This window comes from Macaca nemestrina (genome assembly GCF_043159975.1).
Source record: "Macaca nemestrina isolate mMacNem1 chromosome 8 unlocalized genomic scaffold, mMacNem.hap1 SUPER_8_unloc_2, whole genome shotgun sequence".
Classification (NCBI taxonomy): domain Eukaryota; kingdom Metazoa; phylum Chordata; class Mammalia; order Primates; family Cercopithecidae; genus Macaca; species Macaca nemestrina.
The window spans coordinates 504391-526593 of NW_027257566.1; the positions used below are offsets into that span (position 1 = coordinate 504391).

The following is a 22203-nucleotide window of genomic DNA, read 5'->3' on the forward strand; positions in this document are numbered from 1 at the left end:
ATATCAACACCAAAGAAGTTCTGGAGTTCCTTTTTAAATTGAAATGCAATTTACAAAGCATAAAAGCCCCAATATTAAAGGATACAATTCAGTCTTTTTAGTGTATTCTCAAAGCTGCACAACAATCAACCACTAGTATGTAGTTCCGGGACTTTTTCACCACCGGCCAAAGAAACCTTGAACCCATTAAGAGTCAGCACCTGCTCCTTCCTTCCTCCAGCCCCTGGCAATTGCCAGCTGTCTTCCGTTTCTCTGGATTTGCCCATTCTGGACACCTGTTGTGAGGAGAATCATACACAGTGCGTGACCTTTGGCATGATCTTTGGTGCTGGCATCTTTCACGTCCAAGGTGAGTGGAATCTCACAGTGCACGACCTTTGGCACCGGCATCTTTCACATCCAAGGCTCGTTCGGGTTGGAGCACATGTTCTTTTGTTCCTTTTTACGGCTGAGTGATATTCCATTGTGTACATATTTTCTTCATCCATTCATCTGTTGACACCTGGGTTGTTTCTACTATTACCAATAGCGCTGCTATGAAGATTCTTGCATAAGATTTTTTTTGTAAAAATGTTTTCAATTTTCTTGGGCATAAGCCTAGGAGTGAAATTGCTGGGTCGTATGGTGATTTTATGCTTAACTTTTCTGAGGAACTGCCGGACTTTCCCAAAGCAACTGTACCATTTTACTTCCCCTCCCACTAAAGATTTCAGTTTTCCCAAATTCACCAACATGTCACTGTCCAATACTGGGGTTTTATCCATCTTGGTGGTTGTGAAGTGGTATCTCACGGTGGTTTTGATTTCCATTTCTAAGATGATGAATTCTGTTAAACATCTCATGTGCTTTTTAAGGCATTTATTTCTTTGGAGAATGTATTCAAATCCTTTGTCCATTTTTAAATTGGATTTTTTTAAATTAAGAGTTTTAAAATATATTCTTGATATCAGGCCCTTATTGGGATAATGTATCCTGTTCTGTGGGTTGTCTTTTTACTTTAATAGTATCCTCTGAAATGAACATTTTTAATTTTGATACCGTCTTTTTCCCATCAGTTGCTTGTTATGCTTTAGACGTCTCATCTAAGGAACCATTGCCTAATCCATCGTAACAGTTTCACCAGGATTCGCCCCCTAAAGTTGTCATAGGCTGAACTGCCCCTCATGCCTCAGATTCCCATGTTAAAGTCACAACCCCAGAAACTCAAAATGTCACTATATTTAGATACAGGGCCTTTATCTTGGCAATTTAGGTCCCACAAGATCTTAAGAGTAGGCCCTGATCCCTCACAATCGGCTCCTTACGTTGGATCCATTTTGAGCTTTGTGTGTAGGGTGAGGAAGGGTCCAGGCCATCCTTTTCCATGTGGATACCCTAGTTGTCCCAGCACCATTGAGTTGCGAAAGGAAAAAAGTAAAGCAACCCTTACGTCCTTTCTCCATCAACAGAAGACACACTGAAGAATCGTGGACAATTTTGTTGGTTTAAGCCAGTGGTTTTCAAACTTTTGGGTCTCAGGAACCCTTTGCACTTTATTGAAGATCACAAAAAGCCTTCTCATGAGGCCAGGAGTGGTGGCTCATGCCTGTAATTCCAGCACTTTGGGAGGCAGAGGCAGGTGGATCACTTGAGGTCAGGAGTTCGAGACCGGCCTGGCCATGATGAAACCTACTAAATACAAAAAGTAGCCGGGCATGGTGGCGGATACCTGTAGTCCCAGCTACCTAGGGAGGCTGAGGCAGGAGAATCGCTTGAACTCAAGAGGCAGAGGTTGAAGTGAGCTGAAGTCACACACCACTGCACTCCAGCCTGGCTGGCAGAGCAAGACTCGGTCACAAAAAGAAATAATTTAGTTCATTTTACAATGATAAAGTCATTACATCTTAACAGTTTTAAAGAAGAAACCATTTTCCAAAATAAGCAGCAGTGTGGCAATAGTTTGTGCTGCTGTGAAAACGCCTAACATCTCTGCACCTCAGACAGCAGGGTTTCTCATGCCTGCATCTGCGTTCAGTGCGCAGCAGAGCCGTGGTTGAAGTTTATGAAGAAAGTCTGACCCCATGCTGATATACAATTAGAAGTATTTTCATTGTGTTTTCAGAACATTTTAGGTATTCTCTGCTGCCAAATGTAACAAGCGGCACTTCCGTACAGGCTGTCTGCAATGCGGAGTCTGTGCTCTGGTCAATGGGCTTTTCTGCCCCAATTCCTTCTAAGTCGACTGGCCCATCCTGCACTTGACTGGCTTTTACCAGCACACTATTTTGTAATCACATTGGTTAGAAAACACTGGTTCAGAGTTATGAGCAGCTTCCACATTTCATTATGTGTCCAAAAAATAAAACCAAACCAACCCACATCAATATCACCATTGATCACATGAGAAAGTGGTGGACACAAGATTTTAATACTTTAATATTCACTGGAAAGCTCAAATGTCTATCACTGGGAATAATGTAAGGTGCTTTCCCCTTGAGATGAAAGAGTCATTCTGTTCATTTTTCAGGCCACACCTGCAAATACCTCCATCTGAAGTGGCATTGTTTGTAAGTCTTTCTTTACATAAAGAAAGCTGTTAGTGGAAGAAGTGGCTCTGCAGGTTCATAGCTCAGAGGCACCAGTGCTCTCCCTAGAAAACCATAAAATCCTCAGAAGATGAACCTGTGCACCATTCCTGTTTCTCACTCAGAACATTCCAGAAGGAACCCTGAATCCCGGTGCTGCAGCGGGACTGAAGTTTGCTCTCGCCCACACAATCAACCAAGGGAGCTCCCCAGTCTCCACCCCAAGGCCATAGCCTTGGTCCTACTCTCTGGTCTGGGAGGGCTCCTGCAGCTCCAGCCTAACAGGGAAAAGCAGGCACCCACATGTCAGAAAGCACTCCCAAGGCCCGGCGAGCACTTCTGCTTATGTGCCAGCCAAGTGCGTTTGACAAGGCTACACCCAGCTGTACAGCAGGCAGCGAGGTACCCAGCAAATACTCAGGGCTCATGTTACTGAGGAAGGAAGGTGGACAGCGAGGTACCCAGCAAGTGCTCAGGGCTCACGTTACAGAGGGGAAGTCAGGCAGATAGTGAGGTACCCAGCAGGGTTCACGTTACCAAGGAGGAAAGGAGCGTGGAGACAAGGGGGCTGCAACAGTCTGTCATAACCTTTAGCATTTACAAGGCTCGCTGAAGATTATCCGATTTGATCTTGGCAACAGCTCACAAGATAGGCAGAGTCATGACTGTTTTCACTACTTCATAAAAAGAGATCCAGAGAACTAATGATGACCACGTGCTCTTTCCACAGGCTCCCAGAAATCCTCAAATCATCTCTGTTGTATACATGTGATAATATCTCAGTCACGTCCCCTCTCTGCAGGGGGATTTTAATGCCGCCCTGCTGTTCCTTCGCACCCCTGCCCTCTCCTGCATTTCAGCCATGCCCACCATCCATGATGCCCACCATCCATGGGGAGTCCACACCACCCCAGCCCCGCTGCTGCTGCTGATGGCTTTGGTCACCCTTATCTTTCATTTCCACCGGCAGGGACCTGTTCTTCCTTCAAACGCAGCTCAAACTCACTCATTGTGTGAAGCCTTTTCCAGCCACCACAACTGTCATGTGTAAAATCAGTCTGTGGAATGCTTCATTTAGGAGGTGCTTATGTTGCCTTATTGGCTGTGAGCAGGACCAAATTCTTAGCAAACCAAGTGATCCCCTCTCCCCATCTCTGCTCCAGTGCACTTAAAACAAGCATTCCTGGAAGCACTTTTTCAGTCCAATTCATGCATGAGTCTGTCCTACACCCTACAGAAAAGCCCTGGCGGTCAGGGCTCAGGGCCCCCAGGTGGGTAAGGAGAGCTTAGTGCCCTCTCTGGAATTGTCGCCCAGAGACCCACGGCTGGAAGGGAAAAAACTTTGCATCCTGTGAAATATCCAGGCCCCAAGACCCACTCAGGAGCAGAAAATGAGGAAAGAGCCTTGAACAGACACTCGGGAGGGCAGTCAGCAGGAGCCACGGAGGCCACCAGGAGGGAGGGAGGGAGGCAGGCAGGGAGGCCAGAGGTGATGTGGCTAGAGGTGACGTGGTGGGGGGATGACACGGCATGGTGGGGGGAGGAGACGTGGCCAGAGGCAAAGTGGCCAGGGAAGGAGATATGGCTAGAAGTGACAAGAGGGGTCTCCAGGCCTCAGACTGTGCCTGATTTATGGATGACATTTTAATTGTTATATCTAACTTTAAAGTAGCAATTTAGAACCATTGTGTACATTTCAAGCACGGTACAAATATAGCACATTTCCCAAACCAAAGAACAGTGCATTGAAGGAAAAAATAGCAGCTCACCAATAAAAAGAGTAAAGAAAAAAATTCATTTTAACATCAGAAATAAAGAGATCCTACAGCTCTTCTAGTCCAATCCCCACCCTAATGTGAATGGGGGGAAAGGGAAGTAGATTCTAGTCAGTCAGAATTAAAGGCAAAACCGATCCACTTTACTTTCTACTTGACAGAAAACAAGCAGCTCATCAAGGAATCCCTACGAACAGTAGCTTTAGGAGTCCCCAAAATGCAAAATTCACCTTCAAATTAAATCAACTGCTAAGTGTGTATAAAGTTATTGTTTTCATTATTGCCTTCCTCATTCCCAGGGGCTTTTTTAGAGCTTGTTTCCCCCTAATTGCCTCCAACACACCCAGGAAATTTAAACCCCACAAGTAAACCGTGTCTCGATTAACATACAGCATTCTTTAGGAGCAGACAGTCTGTTGCTCTAAGACGTTCTTGTCACCTAAACACTGAGTACAGCCTGAGAATGCACAACACACACACACACACACACGAACTTGGACAGACAACAGATGAGATGTGGCACATGAGGAGGAAGACGAGACAAATGAGCTTCACCGACTTCACCCCGGATCCATGAAGAAGTGACACATACGGACTGCTGGGGTGCCAGTGACTCCTCAAAAACAGCCAAGGGCAGCATTTGAAGCAGCAGCACCACAGGCCAGGAGGGTCTGTGGGCTTCAGAGGGGTGGGGCGCCTCCGACCAGGTGTTGGGGGCTTCAGAGGGGAGGGGCGCCGCTGACCAAGTGTTGGGGGCTTCAGAAGGGGAGGGGGGCCCCAAACAGGTGCTGGGGGCTTCAGACGGGAAGGCAAATATATCCAATTCATCCTGTCACTAAAAACGAAATAATCTGCCATCTCCATCACAGATGATGCAGTCAGGTTTCCATCACCGGGGTGGTTTTTTTTTTTATTTTATTTTATTTTTGACATGGAGTTTCTGCTCTGTCGCCCAGGGTGGAGTGCAGTGGCGCGATCTCGGCTCACTGCAACCTCTGCCTCCCGGGTACAAGCGATTATCCTGCCTCAGCCTCCCAAGTAGCTGGGATTACAGGTGCCTGTGTCACCATGCCCGGCTATTTTTCATATTTTCAATACAGACAGGGTTTCACCATGTTGTCCAGGCTGGTCTTGAACTCCTGACCTCAGGTGATCCACCTGCCTCATCCTGTCTAAGTGCTGGAATTACAGGCATAAGCCACCACGGCCTGTGATTACTAGTGTAATTTCTAAGCCGCTCTCTCACACTCACTCCCCCACCTTTTTTTTAAACCAGCTTTATGTCTATATTTTTTCCAAGAGAACCCATTATCCATTTGAAGTACAAATAAGACACCATGTTTAAAAACCAAAAATGCCAATTTACATAGAAATCTTCAAATACCCAGTCGATTTGAGCCTTGAGAATAAGATCAAGCTGTTGGCTGAATACAACTTCCCTTTCCATCTGTCTGCCTGTTAGACACAAGGACGAAGCCACGAGCTAGGGACATAAAGGCAGCAGCCAGGAAGGCAGCCGAGACTCCAAATAAAAGCTCGAAGGACCAACACAAAGGTACCACACCCTGCACGCCCTCCTCTCCTTCCTTTTCAGAACTTCCAGAGGATGAAACAGGGACCTCCTCAGACATCCCACGGTGCAGTCGGCCAGAGGGGAAGGCGGTGGCAGCCTGAATGAGGCCACCAGGAAATCACATTCCACAAACAGAAATTCTCCATGTGCTTTACTACCTCTGTCTCTGAAGAACTATGCCAGTCTAACAGTCGCTAGAAAACTGCATTCAAGTGTCATTTCACATTTCAAGCAAAAAAAAAAACAGTGGTGGGGCATGAGGGAAAAACATAGCCATGTGTTCTGGGGTATTAAAAATAAGTTTTCTTCTGTTATAAACGTATAATTATACATTCCAGATTTCTGTATAATTGATATGCTTCCTAATTAGCAGACAGAGTAATAAAAAGTGAATTCCAAGTGTAAGATCGGAGGACCCATTCACATGGCTTCAGGTTCTGCTACTGTGTTTCAACTTAAGAAAATGGTTCTGTGTATTGGTAACAAGGCGTGAGTGTCTGTGTGGCTGTAATCAGGGTTCGTGTTGGCTCCCTAGCAGAGGATGTTACACTGTTACATTATCTTCTACAAAAAATCCTGAAAAAATGAAGGATGAATAGACATACACACCCTCCCAAAATAATCCAAATGCCCATCGATATGAAAAACAGATGAATTACAGTTTCCATCATGGAATATTCCTCAGCAGTGAAAACAAACTATAGCGACAGGTTCCAACTAGGATAAAGAAAACCTTTTAAACACGCTTAAAGTGAACTGACGAGGCAGAATTCCTCCATTACAGGCATCGGCTCCAACAGGGTACAGTTCTGAATCCTGTGATGTAGAATTAGTTATCAACCCTGTTTAGGGACACATCTAGAAAAACGCAAAATAATGACTACACAATTTTAAATTCTTTGTAAATTATAACTACTATGAAAATTCTAAAAATGTGAAAATCTTCCTAACTCTTCCTTTGACAAGCTTCAAAATAAATACCCTGGCATTGCTTGCCACACGCACAGGTGTGCCAAAATAATTGAAAATATACCCAAGTTAGTAGAATCAAAACTTGAAGATGTACGAGTCGTCCCTGCCTCGCTATCTCTACATCGTGTAGAAATTTAAGAGCAGGTAGTGGCACTGCAATGCAAGGCTCAAACCAACTGGGTATTTGGAAACTTCTGTGCAAATTGACATTTTTGGTTTTTAAACATCGTGTTATTTGTACTTCAAACAGGTAACTGTTTGGTTCCATTGCAAAAAATAGAGCCATAAACCTAGTTTAAAAAAAAAAATACGGGAGTGGGTATGAGAGACAGTAGCTTAGAAATTTTACTAGTAACGGAAGGGAGCAGTGGTTCATGCCTGTAATCCCAGCACTTTGAGAGGCAGGACCCACAGGGTCTTTGAGGGCACCGGTCTCCTCTGTTGCCTTCCTGCCGGACTGACCCCAGGACATTCACTGGGTTTCCATCCCTGTCTCATTCAACATCCCCCCCAAGGGTAGCCTTCATCCTCATCTGGGGCTCAACTCTGCCCAATTTCCTAAATCTCTGCCTTCAGAGCCTGAAAACACCCACGCCCAGGGTAACCCTAGGTCCACGTTTACCCCAGAGAGTCCCGATTTTATCTGTTTCCCCAGCATCACTTTAGTGATAATTTATCCTGTAAATTCCAACTGCCTTCACACCTCACTCCCGCTGTCTCCCAGCAGACCCCACTCAGATGTACCTGCCCCAGACCCCACACCCACGTCTGTGCATGCTGCCCTGCTCTGCCTCTGTGGGAACCACCTCTCTTTCTTGAGGATTCAGCTGGCGATCATCTCTTTGTGGAGGACTGCCCTGACTGCCAACCCTCACCAGCAAAGGTAGAAGCCATTCTCGGTACTTCCCCCAAAACTCAGGTCAAGTATGAAGATGGTGCAGATGCTAGCTGTGCCTGGGATGCCATAGGCAGGGTCCCCAGATGCTCTGCACATGGCCCGGGGCACAGCCTGAACACAGCAAGTGCTACAGAAATAAAACCGACGTGCGCTGACCTCTGATAGGGCCTCCTTCACCATCTACATCTGTCTCCCCTCTGGACAGTAAAATCCACAAGACAGGGAGGGCTTGTCTCACTCATCTTCAAACTCCCAGGGCCATCCTGGCAGGTAAAGGGGACTCAAATGTCTTCTGAAGGAAGCCGCTGGTTAGCTGCCAAGTTAAAAGGCCTCTGAAAATCAGAGCTCAGCATAGGAGTCCAGCACACGTTATGATGAATGACTCCAACCACGGCAGAACTGGCCGTGGAACCAGTGCTGACCAATTCAGGGTTTGTTCACTGTTTCTCAGTTCATTAGCATAACTCACTCTAACAGAGCAGCCACGCACAGATCCTCAGACGTCTACACAGAGTGGGATGATGGCGCCGAGTCACGTGAACGTCCCGTTTCAGACTGGGAGACACCGGTCAGACACGGACCCAGGGAGAGCGCAGACCTCGCGTTAAATCGGCTCCGTGTAAACAGCACTCCCTGCCAGGCCCTTTCCTATCCGCACAGCTTCTAAAAATTCAACTCTCGCACCTGACACCTAAGAATACTGCATACCCCCATGTGAACGCCCCACTTACCTCCCAAAATGACCCGGCATGGCCGAGTACAAACCATTTCAACATAAGGGAACTGGAGGGCATGTGGGGCTTTCCCGAGTCCCTGCTGCCTCCTGACTGGAGGGTCCACTGCTTCACACAGACCCCTAGTGAAGGGCGGGTCTCTTCGGCCCCTTCAGAGTCAAGAAAACCCATGTTCACTTTCTCAAGACCACACATAACCGACTCACAAAGCAGGACGGAACCTCGACTATCCGGATTCAGGTCATGTGGAGTTTACGAGCTGCTGCTGTGAACACTGCAGGAAATGATGAGCCTGATTCCGGCTTTGACCTCGAGCTGATCAGCATTAACTAATTTCACTTTCCAGGACCAACTTCAAAGGCCCGCAAAGCCAGAGAAGGCAGAGGAGATGGAACACACCCTCACCCCAGACCTGCTGCAAGGACGCACTTCTCAGATGCGTCCCAAGGTGCACAGCGTGTCCGGTGCCTGTTCACCTCCACTGACCTGCAGGTCTTCTATGTGGCATCAGCCGCCTGGGCACTGGGGGCAAGAGGAATAATGGCAACTCCCCTCTGCAGCAAAGGTGAGGTGCAGGGACCCAACGCAATAGAACTGACCTTTTTCTGACAGTCTTAAAACAGAAGGAAAATACTGTACAGCCAACGCCCCCTCACGCAGGTTTATTTACCTGTGACTCACAGGCCATGACAGACAACTTCAGGTTCTTACCGATTCCTATTTTCCCCATCCAGGAAGCCTTTCTTTTTAAGCTGAGGCTTGTGGCTACGGACACTAATGACACCAAAATCAGAGTACGCAGGTGCAGTCAAGTCATATGACTTCTCCACTAGAATATGCACAAATGTTCATCAGCAAATCTGATCTTTGCTTTACCTTTACCTCCCTCCCATGATCTAAAAAGGAGTTCACCACACACACCCCACTTTGAAAACATAATTCATACTTGCATTCAATTCTGGGCATTCGGAATAGACCTAATGGGGAATTAAACCTCTCCTCCAACCCATTACTTAGTCTTCTTAGAGGATGAAGGATTTTGCATAACACAAGGCAGCATATAAAAGATCTTGTATAGAAACATACTCTCAAGTGGTCCTCATTATAATAATTCAACTAATATACAAAGGACCCAACACACAGCACAATGTCTATTAGAAGAATGATTAATTTGTTTCCCTAAAAATCCTAATATCTACACAAGAAAATGCCCTATACACATTTTATCATTCTTTACAAGTATAGTCATACAAACAAAGGAGTATCACAAAAGCAAAAGAACACATTTGGTTTGACTCGCAGTTCTAAATTTAATATAAAATTGCTAAAACCACCAAGACAAACATGACTATGAAACATTTAACGACCTCCACCTAAATTCAAGTCATCATTCAACCACCAATACCTCTGCTTTCCTTACAGGAACTTTCCAAAAGTAAATTCTGGAATTAACAGGACAAATTTTTCTGGTGATAGAAATTAGGAATAAATTGGTCGAAGGCTCTTTCCTAGGCTATCAAACTTTTCCTCAATCATATTTTGTAAAATAAAAGCATCAAACCGATCTTTACATTAACTTACAATCTCTCAAGCAATACTGGAGCAAGCTTTAAATATTAGCCACATTCTGTCAGGGCTGACTAACATTAAATCAGCATCAGTCTCATGTCTTGCAGCATCCACAGCTCGTCTTCTCAAAACCACTTAAGATTTCATAATTAACTCAATTAAACAATGGAAGTCATCCCCTTGATCTTTGACATGAAGGGACAATTTTCCCCCAAAATAGTACCTCTTTCCTTGACATGATTTAATCTGTGGTTAGAGTATTTAACAGGATTTCTTTCCTTCTTAGAAAATAAAATATACACCTTTCCAATAGGAAAAACACTAACTGATAATGCTATAGCTTAACCAGGTCCATAGCGTTTTTTTGTTTGTTTGTTTTTGTTTTTTTTTAAAGTTAAAGAAAGAACCTAACTGCATCTTTGGACCTTATGTGAGGTAGTGTCCAGGGTCACTGGGACCCCTGCTTGGTCAGTGCAGCTGGGTACCAATTAAAGACAGAAACCCAAGCGTTCAAATCCACTTCCCAACGGTTCATCCTAGTGGAAGCCATGGGCACAAAGGAATGCGGCATTCCACGGAGGGCTTTGGGGATAGGCTGCTTGAGAACATGAAAGTGGCTCACGTCCCCTGAATATGAAGCCAGTGACTGCTCCCAGCTTCAGTGCAGCACCATCCACAGAAGCCAAGGTCCGGAATCACCTGAGTGCCCGTCAACAGGGGATGAAGGGAACGTGGCCCGAACATACACAGGAACAATACTCCACCACACAGCGGAGAGCCCTGTCATCCGCGACAGCATGGATGGAGCTGGAGGACATTACGTTAAGCAAACGAGCCAAGCAAAGAAACGGCGCATGTTCTCACTCATAAGCAGGAGCTGAGAGCAGATCTCATGGAGGCCAAGAGTAGGTGGTCAACAGGGCCCAGCAGAGCCCACTCATAAGCAGGATGGGCAGAGGCTGGCAACGGGCACAAACACACAGCCTAATGGGAGCACAAGACCTACTATTGGTAAATCAGCAGGGGGATGGCAGTGGGTCATCTACTGTGTATTATCAAAACAGCTAGGAGAGAATAACGTGAGCATTACCAGCACAAGGAAAAGAAAATATTTCAAGTGCAAGATATCCCAAGTACCCAGATTTGATCAACATAGGGATGAATCAAGATATCACATGCACTCAGAAAATACGTACATATATTATGTATCAACAAAAACCAATGACAGAACCATTTGTGAAGCACGTGCAGAAGAAGAATGGGAAGCCTGACGTGGTGTGGCTGTGTCCCCACCCAAATCTCATGCTGAACTGTAACCCTGTGTTGGAGGTGGGCCCTGGTGGGAGGTGATTGACTTATGGGGGTGGTTTCTAATGGTTGAGCACAATCCCCCAAGTGTTGTCCTCATGATAGTTCTCCTGAGATCTGGTTGTTTGGAGGTGCATGGCACCTTCCCCTTCACTCTCTCCCCTTCCAGCCATGTGAAGGCAGGCCTGCCTCCCCTTCACCTTCCACCATGATTGTAAGTGTCCCCAGATGTAGAAGCGTGCACAGCCCACAGAACTGTATGCCTATTAAACCTTTTTTCCTTATTACCCAGCCTCAGGTAGTTCTTTAAAGCAGTGGAAGAACAGTACAGTCCTCAGGACCAGCAATGTTTTCCTTCTACCCAGCGGCCAACAAGGGTCCCACACCCTAGCTGGTTTTCCGATGTCTTTGAAAGAATGCTGAGGCTGTTTTGGGGATACTAACTTTCCCCATCTCTGGCAAACCAGATGGGGCATCCTATTTGCCTCTTACCTTTCTCAGAGAAACCCCACCTCTGAAACAGCCTCCGCCAGGGGCCTCCTTCAGCAACAGCAAAGCTGAGTATTCCTTGCACTTCCCTTCTTCTGAACAAGTAAACATCTTAAGCTTGTTTTTCCGTCTTTCCAGCCCATTGAAAAAAATATCTTGTGCTTTCTATTTTCCTCACAAACACACACATAGAAGAGAAGAGGCGTGAGGGCAGGGGCTCTTGTTTTCCCGGATCTGAGCCTGGCCCTCAAACACTAGTCGAATTCATACTAACACGATATCCAGAGGTAGAAATGCAAATATCCCCACCACTTCAAATACCCCTAAGGATCTCACAGGCCCAGTGGACCATGTAACTATGGTTTGTGCTGGGCAATTCAACTGGTGTCCAAATCCCTGTCCAAGCGGGCTCTTTAATTTCGGGACTTTTCAGACAGCTGTTTTGTTGTTGTTATTGTTCTGTTTTGTTTTCATTAAAGGGATCTATTACAGTTACAATCAAGAATATCCCAGGCCGAGTGTGGTGGCTCATGCCTGTAATCCCAGCACATTGGGAGGCCAAGGTGAGCAAATCACCTGAGGTGAGGAGTTCAAGACCAGCCTGGCCAACATGTTGAAACCCTATCTCTACCAATAGAAAAATGAACAAGCCATGGTGGCAGGCACTTATAATCCCAGCTACTCAGGAGGCTGAGGCAGGAGAATGGTGTGAACCAGGAGGTGAGGCTGCAGTGAGCCAAGATCGTGCCACTGCATTCCAGCCTGGGCAACACAGCAAGACTGTCTCAAAAAAATAAAAGTAAACCAACACGCCCACTTAGTTCTTCACCAATGTCAGATACATCAGTTAAAAGAAAAATAATATGAAAGCATGATTTTAAATTTCAGTGTTCAATTTAACCATATCTTTTAAGAAGATATGAAGACAGAATTTCCCCAAGGATCGGTGGAGAAAAAAGCAGTTAAGAAAATTTTAAAACCTCAGGAGAAAAACAAGTATGGGGTAAGACCTCGAGACAAAACTTTTTCTTTGCACTTTGATTTCAAAAGAACAGAGATGCCCAAAATATGAACTCTCCCATCTGCAATTTATATTCCTCTATGTCCTTTGAAAGGCTGGAGATGGGATCCCAGGTTCCAAAGTGCCTGGCCATGGCTCACATCAGGCGGCATCTTTCACAGCCTTTTACCCCCCCGACTGTGTCTAGAGAGCTCTGTGGCCCAATTTACACAAAAAGGTCCTAATTTACACATGTTCATCACTTTGAACAAAGTCTCAAGAAATGAGACAAATATTGACGCTCCACAGAAGCAAGTATTCTCTTCCGAAAAGTCAAGTGTCAGGTTCCCATGAGTCAGATAACTTGGTTACAGAAAGCACTGGCTGATTACTGGTTTAGTGTTAAATGCGTTTAAAATGTTAAGTGATCCAGCGCCCCTCCCAGTGGATGGGCGCGTTGAGCTGGCTGCAGTAGTGATGCACACTGACCACGTTCTTTCCTTTGGTTTTGCTTCAAGCAGCGCACCCCACACTCAGGAAGAGACCATAGGATGGCATCGAGGTCTAGGACAGTTCTAAGGAGAGCTGCAGGCCAACTGTCTTGTCCGCAAATAGTCTCTCATTTCAGAAGAAATCACTGAACAGAGCTCATAACACGTGAATTTCAAAAATTTGTATTTCTAATTTCATCCCATTAGAACTTTTGAAGAACAGATGTGCACCTGCTCCAAGTCAATGAGAGGACAGTCCCTCACAGGTCCCTCGGCCTCCGCCTCCCACCTAGAAAACGTCAGCTCAAGCCGATCACAGCACAGTGTGATTTTCTGTAAATAATGTGCACGCCTGCATCTGAGCTGAGGTGTGAATGTCTGGAATGTGCCTGCCAGGCCCAGGAGAAACTGCAGCAGCTGTGGGAACACAAGCCTCTAAGGATCCGATTTGGAGGGAACTCAAGGCAACTAAAACTAGTTCCACTGATTTTTCTTGGCAAGGCTTGACCAGGCAAACTGTTGTCACTGTTGCTAATTCATGGTAATTTGGATGGGGACTTAACAGTAAGTAATTAGAGCAATTACTGAATTTGCTACTTAATTACAATGGCACAGATTCCTGAGAATGGAAGAACTGTTGCCCAGGAATAGAGCTCAACAGGTCCTCCCCATGCCCCAGAAAACATGGCATTTCCACCCACCCCTGCTTTGGTCCCCTGGCCACCACCCTCCTGATCTCGGACATCTGATGGCGTCACTCCCCACAGCTGGAAACATCTGACTTTTTGTCACCCTCCCATCTGCCCTGCCTACCTCCAGCCCAGCACACTCAGGGATGCCCACATACAGGACCAGGAAACCAGGGTTACCCTAAACCAGTGCCTGCATTCAAAGTCCTCCACAGCAGGACAATCACCAACGGCCAATACTCCCAGAACCTTCCACCTCAAAACGGGAGCACATTTGGATTCAAGTTGACAACACTGCATTCTCTTTGCCATGTACACACGGAGGCATGTCAGGTTCCACCTAAAGCTATCATCAGGTTCCACGCTGGCCAGGAGCCCAAGCCTAGTCACTCTGCATGATCTCAATTCACCACCCACAGAGAAGCCTGCAGTTTTCTTCTGGTGCACGGTGTGGATGGTGGATGCATTTCCCCTGAAGACTCAGAGATGGGATTCTGGCCAAGGAGGCCAGTGAGCAAGGCCCGGACGTGCCTCTCTGCTGTCTACACACAGTACCCAAGTCTAGCAGTGCTGACTCTGTGGTGGGATCCATCTGGGCCTTCAGAGGACCCGGGGCACAGGAACCGTGCAGCCCGGCTGCCGCCAGAGGCCTAAGGCATCCCCACGAGGCTCTCCAGCCAAGGTGTCCTCACCACAGGCAGAACCATGCAAGAGAACTGCCTGCTCAACTGGAAACGTCCCAATCTGCTCAGTCAACACTGAAAGACAACAGCCACCTACAGCTGCTGAGCCCCAAAACGTGGTCACTGGGCCTGAAGGGCTGAATCTGGAATTTAATCTGTGAAGTTCTTTTCAAATGTGTTGGGCTATGTAATCAAATCTTTATTCTAATTAAATTTAAAGGAGCCTCTGGCTATGGGCTCCCTTGTCGGGCATCACAGCTCAAGGGAGTAGGAATGGGAAGGAGAGGCCCAGAGCCTCTCCACATTCTCCACGCTAATTCAACACGTCATCATAAGGAAAGGCACTCCAGCAGGAGAGGTGTGCATGGGAAGAACTGGGTTGGCCCCGACACAAGTATGATCCCCATGGCATCACAACTGCCTCAACCAACAGGCAAAAGACAATGATGCCCACCTGGACAGGCCACCGGATGTGATGACGCACCCCAAGCCCTAGTCCCACAGCAGCCAGAGACCACCCGCTGCTCATTCCAGGTAAAACAGGCAGAGCTGCCCGAGCCCTCAAAAAGTGGAAGAATTAAGGCAATTCCCGTGATTCCCACGACACACATGACACTCCTCGCAGACAGACACAGGATTGGCTGTGAAAGTGCAGAGGACGGTGCAGTCCCTAGGTGGGCTGCTTCTTCCAATGATCGGGGAAGAAACCAGATCCGTTTCCTTGTAGGAGAATCATTTGTACCATGATTAGACAGAAGACAGAAGGTGGCTGATGTTATCAAAGCACCACACAGCTGCTTCTTCAAGGAGGACCTGGAAACTTGCATCCACCCATGTAGAGGCCGCAGTGTTTACAATGGAGACACGGGTGACTGAGGTCTGGCTTCCTCAGGGAAGCTAAATTTGAACTTTCACCACTGAGGAATCGGTCATTTACAGTCATTCATCCTCAATGCAGAAGAGGGCTCAAGAAACTGTGCCACACTTCAACACTCAGGGTTAGGGTCAGGGTCAAATGCACAAGTTTTACAAAATGTATTTACTTGGGATGCCAGAAGATATGTAGCTTCACAAACCCCCCTCCCCCAACCAAGGGATTGCTTAGCCTCTTCACCAGTGGATCTTACCAACGGATGACACATCCACACTTCGTCCATGGCAGCACAGAAACCACTTGGAAGACAGCCACTCCCACCAAGCTTCCTGGCTTTGGTGTTTAAAATCTACATCTCATACATGAGATTACACTCCTCCAAACAACAGACACTGCGACTGTCATTTCACCCAAAAGGGCTTTAGGTAATGACACGTGGCCCAGGCGCCAGAGGTCGCCGGCCGCCTTACTCTAGCCTAATTTCTTTGTGCCTGTATGGAGGCTTCACAGATACAGCCCGGTCACATTAATGACCGTATGAGAAGCTCAGGGCATAGACGAACTCAGTACTGAATTTTTCCACGTTTATCGCCCTTTTGTTTTATCCAGAAGACAGCTGAGAAAGGCTGGGGCAGATCATCTCTTCGAGTGTAATGACTCCAACCACTTCTCTTCACCCCAGGTCACCCCTCTCACACGCTTTTGAGAAACCAAAGCAATTCTGTTCTCTTCACTCTGGGTTCCAAGTACCAAATCCCTCTGTTTTATCAATTAGATTATCAAGCAGCCATTTGTAATCTGGAATGCAATCTGATACAAAATTTAAAATTAATTTAGGTTGCCGTAATAGCTCCTATTTATGTCATAGACAAGGCATGAATGAAAATTAATCTATTTGTTCATAGGACCAATTTTGTAAACAAACCAATTACTCAAGCCATGATTGTCTTCAGTCAGATGCAAATTTGCTCATAAAAGATTTTCCAGTAGGAATTTTTAAATCCATGGTCTGTATTTCCTGAGCGTGTCTCTGCACCTCCCTGAGTGCACAGCAGGACTTCCCAGGGCATCCCATCAGCAGGCCCACTGAACAGAGTAAGCCCGCAGCCCCCAGCCTGGGAATCAAGTCCGAGCCCCAGCAGCCCCTCATCCAGCCGGGGCTTCCTCACCCAGCACAGCACCCAGAGGTCTTCCAGGTTTAATGCCACGTGTGTGGAAAGTAGAGTGCTGGAAGGAGCACAGTGGACATTCTACAAATGCAAATTCCCTCCTGGAACAGCCCAGCAACCCTCTGTACCTTCCTCAATGTACCCACACCAGGCAGGCGTAGAGAGTCCAACGGAGTGCCTAGGAATCAGCATTTAACATGATTCTGATGAATAAAAAAGTTTGAGAGGCCGGTCAGCGAGAGGCTGCCGTGGCCTCCACTCATTTGCAGGCTCTGAAGAGACACAGATTCAGGTAACAGGCCAGACAGAACAAGGATGGGGGTGGAGGGCAAATTCCATGGACCACCAAACACCCCACCATCCCCACTGAGACTCTGATTTAAGGAGAGGCAAAGCCAGGGAGAAAAGATGCCCGCACCACGTGAGGGACTGAGATTTCACCTAAAGCGCGCAGTATGTGGCTGAGGGTGAAGGTTGGACAAGCCAGGAGCACAGAACGGGGTTCACAGGCCCAGAGGCGCCCCCCACACCCAGACCCCACGCAGATCTCCCAAGCACTGCCTGTGTCTCCTGCCTGGTTTATTTCCTGCCCCCCTTCTACTGTGTTGGTTTCTCAGCCGTCCCCTGAAATGCACGACTTCCACCCCCCACCACCACACACCCCTCTCTACAAACTTGGTGGACTGAAAACAGCAGGGGTGGGTTAAGAGCTGGGCTCTGGGGCCAATGTCCTCCCTGAGACATTAGTTCCACCCCACCCAGCTGTGATGTGAGCCCCGGAGATTTCTCAAATGAGAGATGGGAAGGTAACTGAACCCACTTCCCAGGGCGGCTGTGGAGACTGAGATCACATATTGCCACACCTCAGCGTCCAGCACACGTGCGACCCTAGCCGTGTTGCTCCTGATGGGACTCCCTCTATGCCCCCTCTGCTACCAGAGCCAACTCCCAGCAGTAGCTGTGGAGGGTGTGTCCTCTATTCCCACTCCACTCACCTCCCATCGCTCCACGCAGTGACCTGTCACGCAGCGGCCACCAGCAAACCTGGCCCCACTGGAAAACTGACCCCCACTCCCCCCACACTTTGGGGAGTCTTCCACTTGCAGTTCCGAAGCAGGCCGAGAAACCGCCCTCAAGGGCGCTCACCTGTTCCTTATTGCACGTAATGACCTGCCACGCAGGACCACCAGCAAACCTAGCTCCACCATCCAGGCTCCAGTGGATAACCCAACCCCTACCCCCCACCTTGGGGTGTCTTCCACTTGCGGTTCTGAAGGGAGACGAGAAACCTCCCTCAAGGGCAGTCACCTATTCCTTATTGCAAGTAATGACCTGCCACCCAGGGCCACCAGCAATCCTGGCTCCACCATCCAGGCTCTGGTGGGTAACTGCGCCCCTCCCCCGCTTCCTCCTGCGGTGTCTGGGAGGCTAAGACATTGCCCTCCAAGGGCACTCATCTGGTCCTTATTGCACTAATACCTCGTTTACAGAAATCCACTTTGACTTCCAGCACTGCAGGTGTGGCAATTTAGGAATCCTGCTTGCTTGCAAGCTCCAAGAGCTTGAGGTCACGTCCACCCCACCCACATCCCAGAGACCCAGCACTGTCCCACTGTGTTTAAAATTCCAAAATACTCCTTCAAAATGCTGTTGGCATTTGGTTTGCGCATAAAACGCTAAAAACCTTCAAGTGAAATATCTTCAACGGTTTGATTCAATCCTAACATGTGAGTTACACATCTGTCAAGTTGTAAAGCCTCATGCATTTATAACATTTTACGTATGGTCAAATGGTTCATTAATATAAATTATGAGAATCTCTAAGAAACAGGGTTTTTTTCTGGCATTAGATGACCAAAGGAAAACTGGGTTCTGGCTGGCTTGCGGGCCTGTATGGGCAGATATATCTGTTGACACAACCAAGCTCCTTCCCACTGATGTGGCCTCATCCCAGGCCCCTCACCCGCATCCCTGCAGGCCCCTGGAGGAGCAAGCTGACCTGCCCACATTTCTCAAATGCACAGCTGTTGCTCATGCTGCAGATGGAGCTCAAGGCACGAGCAGGCCACCACGCTAAAAATACCACACAGCGTCCACGCCAGGTGACGGTGGTTTTCACTCCATCCCAAAGCCCCATGTATGAGTTTACAGCCGTGACTACTGAATGGATTTTTAAAACCTCAACATACTTTGTTTGCTTTCATGCAACAAAGTTAAAAGACTATCACTCAGATATAGGCTCTGAAGCTGTGGAATAATTATTTGGGAACAGAGCCTCTGCCAGATCAGGATAAGTACTTGGGACAACACCCCGTGACCTCGGTCCACACAAACCCATTCAGACCAGAGGCCTCCCGCACTGCTCTGGAATTTCTGTAAAGGAGGTATTAGTGCAGAAGGGAACAGATGGGTGCCCTTGGAGGGCAGTTTCTGAGCCTCCCAGCCACACGGCCACGTTCAGGTTGAAGCCGCCCCACCTCCAGAAACACTGTCCCTCGCCGAGGTGTGCCTGGCTTCTCCCTTTTTCCAGAACTCAACAAAATCTGAAAGGACAGGTCTGTGTAGAAAAACACAAACTACTTGCGATTCCTCTTCCCAGTTCAGGCTGCAGGAAGCTCATTTCAGTCCTCACCGTGTTCTGACTGTGGCTTGGTTGCCTTCTAGTCCCCGTGTCCTGGGCGGTGTGGCAGGCATACGTACCTTCAGTCACATGAGGAAAGGCGTGGTGAGCCCCCTTCCTTCAGTAAAACTGCAGTTCCCAGAACCCTGATGTCATCCCCGTCACGCCACTGTGAACACCTGGACAGAGCACATTTCAACGCGTGCACATTTATGGGCTAGTTTTCTATTTCTCCACTAAATCACCCCAAATTTAGCACCCTAAACACTGACTTATTTTCTCCCATTTCTGGAAGCTGGAGTCCAAAACAGGTCCCACCAGCTAACGTCGAGGTGTCGACAGGGCTGGCTCTGGGGGAGCGACTGTCTCTTTGCCTCCCACAGCCTCTAGAGTCTTCCTCATCCCCTTGTCCATAGGGCACCCACTGTCTTCAGGACCCACGGGGGCCCTGGTGGCCCCTCAACAGGAAGACACAGAAATGTCAGGAGCCCAGGCTCCAGTGCTAGGGCCAAGCCTCCCCCAACCTCCCAGCTCCTCACGCACTCCCATGCGAGCTAATATAGATTCCACTTTAGTGTCACCAGTGTAAGTGCCCAGCTGTGAACTGGTTAACCTTGCCCACACAGACCCCAGGAATAAACTCACAGGCCATGGACCACTCCACAAGCAATGAGTGACCACCTGCTTGGGGACCGCCATGGCCCAGCAGAGCCCTCTGGTACCTCCCCATGGGCTCAGGGACCGGCGGCCAGTGTCTGCAGCACCAGAGGGCCCTGGATAAAAAAGACAGCTCCCATGTCGGGAGGCACCCGCCAGCAGTTGGGTTCCCGGTACTTTAAGCAGCCCAGGTGGACAAGCCGTGCCGCGTGCAACTCCATCACCAGAATAACGACTGCACGTGTTGAGTGCACGGGTGGCCACCCCTCAGTCCAGCTGGCCATGCTAAGCACATCACCACCGTGATGCCCAATCAGACTCAGCTGCTGGCACAGTCCAGGCATCGGCCCCCCAAGAACATTCTGGATCACAATTCACAGTAGTGATTGCGATCAGGGCCACACGTGGCTGAATGTATTTACAAGAGGACGCCATACCAATCTGGCTGGACTCAGAGCATTTCCCACTGTATATTCTTACAACACCATTTTATTTGCACTTTATTAAATTTTTGTGGTTTTTTCTGCCTATCTACTTTATGGGAGAGTTTCTTGTTCTTATGACTGCAGTGATACTTCAAGCTACAACTCTGAATGTGTAAAATTAGTTTGGAAGGCGCCTTATCGTTAAACATTTCACAAGCAAGCAGTCAGGGGCACCTAACCCGGAGGCCTGTTTTCTTCTCTGAGCCAAACCTACATTGGACTCACAGAAAATGGCAAACGGAGAGCGGCTGGATCTCCAGTGCCCATTCCTAGGGGGCCTCCTGGGGAGCAGATATGGAAGGAGAAGCCCTGGGCAATGGCATCGTCATACTAAAGAAAAGTGCATTTGGGTAAACGTAAGCACCAGACTTAAGAGATTAAGCAAACCATGAAAAGAAACCACTAACCACAGCTTCTCCAAAACAGAACTAAACTCCCTTTAGTTTCAATTGGAAAAGCACAAGTGATGATCAGGATACCAAAAAAATGACAAACTATGTGAACACAGGAGAATGAACAAGGGCCACTGTCTCTTCCTGTGTCAGTGGGAGCCTCGCATCTAAGCTGGATTTAGAAGGTTGTTACTTTGGGCTGAAAGTTATCTCCAACCCTAGTTAGTAAGCAAGTGGAGCAGAACGCTTCAATTATTTCAAAGTTTAGCAGCAAAGCTCTGCAACTCTCAAAACCATTTTAATCGGTGTGAATTTTAAAGTGACTCAATCTGTTGTCTGGAGTGTCTAATGGCTTAGCCACGGGGTCATGTCGGAAAATTATTCCAATTGCTTTTGTTTTTCCTACTGAAGATGGATTTGAACGTTCTTGTAGTTTGCAGTTGGTTCGTTCTGATGTTTGGTCCTGAGGAGGCCCAAGTACCTGGAGAAGAAGAATCTGAAACCTCAAGACACTCGAGTGCTGTCTGGGGAGATGGAGACCCCAACCCGAGGTCCACTGACAGACTCACCACGGGCGCAGGGCCGCCCGACGCAAGGGCCACGTATTTGCCGCTTACAAAACAACATAAGCACCCACCCTCAGGTGTGCACACACGCTCTGTACACACTCACGTCTGTCCGTATCAACACCTGCACACACCCGCAAGTGTGCACCCATGCTCTGTACACACTCACGTCTGTCCGTGCCAATATAAACACACAACCCCGAGGTGTACACACATGCTCTGTACACAACTGTCCCAGCCAACACCAGCACACACCCCCAGGGGTACACACATGCTGTGTACACGCTCACGTCTCTCCATGCCAACAACAGCACATACCCCCGAGGTGTGCACACATGCTTTGTACACATCTGTCCCTGCCAATGCCAGCACACACTCTGTATGCGCTCACACACGCTCCGTACACGCTCACATCCCTCCCTGCCAATATGAGCACACACCCCCAGGGGAGCACACACGCTCTGCACATACTCATGTCTGTCCCTGCAGCCTGAGTCAAATAGTCACAGAGAGGCAGAGGAGGAGGAAGAAGGATGCGATGGGCACTGAGGTCCTGGGCCGGTTCCCCTCCCTACCTCGGGAGAGACCCCTCACGTGATCCTGCAGTCACTCACCCTTCCGCCTCTATCCTCCCACATGGATCAGGGGGATGCCCACTGCACAGAGCTGTGATGATCATGAACAGAAGATGGCAG

General features: G+C 48.0%; 1 protein-coding gene across 1 annotated transcript in view; it reads right to left on the reverse strand.

Annotated features, from left to right (window-relative positions):
- Positions 1-20874, reverse strand: part of LOC139355394 (ATP-dependent 6-phosphofructokinase, platelet type-like) — a 64281-nt gene extending 43407 nt beyond the window's left edge. The window contains exon 1 of the mRNA XM_071089567.1: positions 19489-20874. The gene's annotated coding sequence lies outside the window, so the exon portion shown is untranslated. The remainder of the gene's footprint in view (positions 1-19488) is intronic.
- Between the last annotated feature and the right edge of the window lie 1329 nt (positions 20875-22203).